The following is a 6,000-nucleotide window of genomic DNA, read 5'->3' as shown; positions in this document are numbered from 1 at the left end:
TGGAGGCGTGAGTTTCATATATAAACTATCAATTTTTAGTTTGAGAAACACACCTCAATGGTATGCGTAATGCACTCTCTTTTTTATTTTAAAAAGCTTTGGCACATGTCATTCTACATAGATAAAATATTTTATCTAGATAAAAATTAAATAAGAAAAAAATAATATTGATTAAAAATTAAAGATTACTATCCAAATAAAAAATTAAATTATTTTTCTTATCTCACTCCACTACCTCGTCCACGTATCCCCCTCCCCGCGACAACCCCATCCTTTAAAAAACATTTATAAAATATTTTTAGAAATTTCATATTTTAGTTTTCGCTCCTAATTTTTATTTTTTTACGTTTTTCTTATTTTATGTTGGATATGCAGGTACATATATTTTTTTTTAAAAAAATCTACTAGTGTATCGAATATAACCTAAACAACTAAAAAATATAAAAAGTCTTGTGGCGGCAAGTAAAAATATTTTCAATATGTATATCTAAACACTGGGAAAAAATTTGAAAGCGAAGGATTAAGTGGGATAGATAGAATTGTACTTTTAAGAAATAAAATAATATCTAAATTAGTATTTAAGGAGGGGAAAAGATGAAGTAAAAATGAAATACTTTTGTAAAAGAAATTCAAACAAAATAAAAAACTTTTTAAAAAAATGGTGTGAGGTAAGAAAAATATTTTATAGTCTAAAAATAAAATATTATTTTTTATAATAGTTTTTAATTTTTAATTTAACTAATACTAATAATTTATTTATTTTTGTCAAGGTTGAATGTCTTGTCCATGTGGAGTGTGATGTGGAAATTCTATAAAATAAAAGAAAGAGAGTGTATTACATATACCATGATGAAAGTGGTATAAAAGAGAGAGGTCTGTTTCTCAAATTTAAAAGTGATAATTTAGGTATGAAACTCAAACTTTCAATAATTTAGATATGAAACTCAAAAAAAAAATGTATAGTTTATATGTGTTTTTGACACTTATCTCTTTATTTTAATATATTTGTGCACGTTGTAATTTATAGTTTTATGGTATTTATTGCGTATTTACAATTATATTTTTAAGATATTTTTTCTTACTAAAATCACTTTATATGAGCCGGTATGCAATTACATAATCCTCGACTAATCAAAACAACAAAAATATAAATTTGAATGAAAAAATGTAAAAATTACCCTCTTACTTTTAAAATTGCCAAATTTCATTTGTACAACTATAAGTTAAAATAACAATATTTGGGACCAAATTCATACCAATAAGCTAATAACAACAACATAATTTTTAAAAAGCCTTCTTTTTTCCAGAAATTAATGAACCTTTTCACCTTTAACATTTTACTAATGTGTATACGAAAAAAAAGGAGTAACCTTTTATACTTTTAAAACACAAAAAAAAGATAAAACACAGGAAAAAGTGGACTATTTATGAGATTTTTTTAAAAATGTATTTGGTATAGGGAAAACGTTTAATTAAAAATTGGTATAGAAAACAATTGATGTATTTGGTACAGAAAAAAATGTTTTAATTATAAATAAGTTGTTTAAATAACGTATTTGATAAATGAATATAAAATATTTATATATAATTTAGAAGAATATTCTGAAAGATGGGAGTGTAATTTAGAAAATTAAACATAAATCGATTCTGATAAATTTTGTTATGGTCATTGAAACGTCATTTTGCTAGGAATTAAAAAGGGAGGAAGTGGATGTTCAATAAAAATTAAATAAACAAAACAAACATGGAGTACCAAAAAGATGTTATATATATATATATATATAAAATAAAGAAAAGTTAAATTGTTAGATCTAAGATCTCATCTCATTTCATTATTATTATTATTATAATTAGCAGACATGTGAGCCAATTAATTAATTTGGTCCTCTGTTAATGATTGGGATTAAAATGTCATATAGTATGAATTCATTAAAGTTTGATCACCAACCAAATATTTTACAAATGTCTTCCACTCTCCTATGAATTTACTCATTAAAAAATAGTTAATAAAAATCACGTGTTTGTTGAAATTTATTTATTTATTTTAGGCGGAGTGAAAGTAACTTTTAAATAAATAATTATTCGTGTGTTTTTAATATATATGTTGATTATAGTAGTAATAACAAATAGTTACTATATTTGCTAAAAGAATAATAATTATTATTAGTTGTATATATGTAGATGATTGAAATATTGTTAACTGATATTGACAAATTAAATATAAATATAAAAGAATTTCCACATAAAGAAGTATGTATAATTGAAACACAATTGACATTACAATGTGGTCACACCACTTTCGAATCGTGATTTAGTGAAATTCGCAGTCGAACCATTTTAGACAAGGCTATTTTGCAAGCCCATTTGACATGGTTAATGTGTTGGGCTTCTATTAATATTAATCCAGCTCAATATTGATTCCTCTAACCAAAAACCCATTGTCACCATAGGCATGATAATGTAGTACCCCCCACCCCCACCCCCACCCACCCCAAAAGAAGAAGAAGCAAATTTATTTTGTTATAAGCTATAAGTTATAACAATAATATTTGGGACCAAATTCGTTTAGCAAAGCTAATAATAAGGATATCATACAATTTCATATTTGTTCAATTGTGTTTTTTCCTTTTGTAGATTTTAAAAAAATGTTTATGTTTAAAAAGTGGGATGTTCGACTAACTTTTTAGAAGAAAATATGTGTTTTTGAAAAGTAGCAGAAGCTCTTCTTTTTAAATCTAAAAAATTATCTTTTTTCCGAAAAATGAAAAATAATTTTGAGTAAATGCTTATTCAAAGTTTTGGTCCAATATTAATTATCATATAAGTGCCTTTTTCAATTAATTAGTCAAACATAAATTAATTTACATAAAAAAAATTGAAAGTGAATAAAAAGCACTTAGCATTAACTTAGAATATCCACATAAATGTATCAAGGAAAAAAAAATTTACTTCTTTAATGACAAAGTCAAATTCAAATAATTTTACTAGTGAAAATGGCATGCATTAAATTACACTTTGTTTTAAAAAAATTAGAAAGTCAAACAAACTTCAATACTATTCAAATCATTATGATATTATATTTCTTATAAATTGAACAAACCAATTTTCATTTGCATTCATAAAACATTATGTCTCTCAAAATGGCTTATTATCCTTACTCAAAGAGTCTACTTCCATTATTTATTTTATCACTCATTAACGTTATACAAATAATAAATGCTTTTACTTTAAATCCAAAATTTACCGAACGTTTTGTGAGTGACCTTCCTCAATATACACCTTTGCTCAAAGTTCATTGTCAATCTAAAAATGATGATCTTGGAGTTCGTATACTAAAACCAGGTGACCAATTTGATTTTTCATTCCATCTAAATTTTGCTCTAACTACTCTTTTTCACTGTAGTTTTTTATGGGGTGAAAAACATCAAAATTTTGATGTCTTTAGACCAAATGGTGGTGGCCATTGTGGAAATCTTAAGATGTTTGAGAATGGTTATTGCACCTGGTTGATGAAGGATTCTGGTATTTTTTTGGCTCTTGTACGTAATCCTTCACCCAGTGACTTTCGACCCGTATATTTTTGGTTATAGGAAAATGGGGCATTACATTTCTTTATAATTATTATATATATTGAAATATCTTTTTATAATATATAAATTTATGTTAGTATATTTGTGCACGTGGTAATTTATAGTATTATGATATTTATTGCGTATTCACAATTATATTTCAAAGATATTTTTTCTTAATAAAATCGCTTTATATGAGCCGGTATGCAATTACATAATGCTCAACTAATCAAAACAACAAAAATTATAAATTTGAATGAAAAAAATGTAAAAATTACCCTCTTACTTTTAAAATTGCCAAATTTCATTTGTACAACTATTAGTTAAAATAACAATATTTGGGACCAAATTCGTACCAATAAGCTAATAACAACGATATAATTTTTAAAAACTCTTCTTTTTCCAGAAATTAATGAACCTTTTCACCTTTAACATTTTACTAATGTGTATAGGAAGAAGAAAAAAAAGTAACCTTTTATCATTTTAAAAGAAAAAAAAGATAGACACAAGAAAAAGTGGACTATTTCTTTGAATTTTTTTTATGTATTTGGTATAGAAAAAGACGTTTTGATAAAAAATTGGTATAGAAAAAATTTGATGTATTTGTTAATTGGTATAGAAAAAAATGTTTTAATTAAAAATAAGTAATTTAAAAAATGAATTTAATAAATAATAAATAATATTTATATATAATTCAGCAAATATCCTGAGAGATGGGAGTGTAATTTAGGGATGATATAAAGGAAAAAATACTAAAATATTACTGATAAAACTTATTTTTTTTAAAAAAAAATAAAAATTATCAGAGTGATCACTGTTTTATTAATCTCTATAGGACACAGTCCTATGTATTCATAAAAATTGTTGGAAAAATTCCATGGTTAATTTTAATAAATAATTACTTATTTTAGCGATATTTTTTATTTATTATCATTTATAACAATATTATGTTAAATTTGAAATATGTATTAAAAGTAAATTATATATGTAATATATATGAACTATAATTATTTTTTCAATTTTTTTTTTTGGTAAAATTTGACACGTTTTATTAAATAAACAAAACAAGCATGGAGTACCAAAAAAATGTTATATATATATATATAATTCAAATGTTAGATCTAAGATCTCATCTCATCTCATTATTCTTCTTCTTCTTCTTATTATTATTATTATTAGCTGACATGTGAGCCAATTAGTAATTAGGCTATTTGTTAATGATTGGGATTAAAATGTCTTTGAATTAATCAAAGTCTGATCACCAACCAAATATTTTGCAAATGTCTTCCACTCTCCTATGAATTTAACTCATAATAAATAGTTTGACAAAAATCACGTGTTTGGAATTTTATTATTTTTTATAAGTGGAGTGAAAGTAACTTCTAAATAAATTGTACCGTTTTTTCCTCATTTTTTTCTTAACAGTTTAAACTTACCATGTATCATTTATCATGTATCACTAGAGTCTAAAGTATCACGGAACAACAAATTTAAGGGATTTTTTGTAAATACTAATTTAAGGGATTTTTTGTAAATACAAATTTGTGGCTGCAATTTGAAAATAAAACAGCAAATTATAATGATATTGAAATATAAATACTAAATAAAACAACTAATAACTTACTGATACATGGTTTCAGTTTTCAGAAATTCATACTACATGAAAAACATGTGATACACGTCTACTACATGTATCAGTGAATTAACTAAAACATTATAACATGTGATACATATCTAATACATGTATCAAAAACATCGACTAAACAATATACACACTGATTCTATATGTATCATCAAGTACAGTGGATGACACATTTATTAAACTTAGTGAATGATACGTTATAACAATTTTCAAAACATGTATCAGTACATCAACTAAACAACTAATACCTTACTGATTTATGAAAGTGAATATCATATATATATATATATATATACACATATCATTTGAACCTTTTGTAAGGTGACTGTTCATTTTCATCTGCTTGCCTCCAAGAACAAGAAGATTACCAAATTCATCTGCTTTTTGGTTGTTCGTTTAATTTTTCTTCTGATTGGAATTTGTTTATTCGGTAACTGAACTTGGGGGTTTAGGGTTTTTATTTTTGGGAGTTGTTAAGCATGTGGGTTTACGTTGAAGTTGCAATGGCGGAGTAAGTAATCTTTAAGAGAAGGAAGATGATTATGGAAAAAAAAGAACTGAAACTCGATGGAGTAAGAACAAAACGGGAGAAGTTAAGAGAAGTTGTCCTGATTTTTGAAATTTCAAAATTTTTGAATTTTGAAATTCAAAATTTCAAAATTGGGTCTTTTATTTAAAATTAATTAAAATTAATAATTCAAAATCAAAAAACTAACTTAAAAGGTTGAGTGTTTAAATAGAGAAAATTCAAAATCCAAAAACTGATTTAAAAGGTTGAGTGTTTTAATG

Source organism: Solanum lycopersicum, chromosome 3 (genome assembly GCF_036512215.1).
Source record: "Solanum lycopersicum chromosome 3, SLM_r2.1".
NCBI lineage: Eukaryota > Viridiplantae > Streptophyta > Magnoliopsida > Solanales > Solanaceae > Solanum > Solanum lycopersicum.
The sequence above is the reverse complement of the archived record's forward strand: the minus strand, read 5'-3'. Positions refer to the sequence as shown.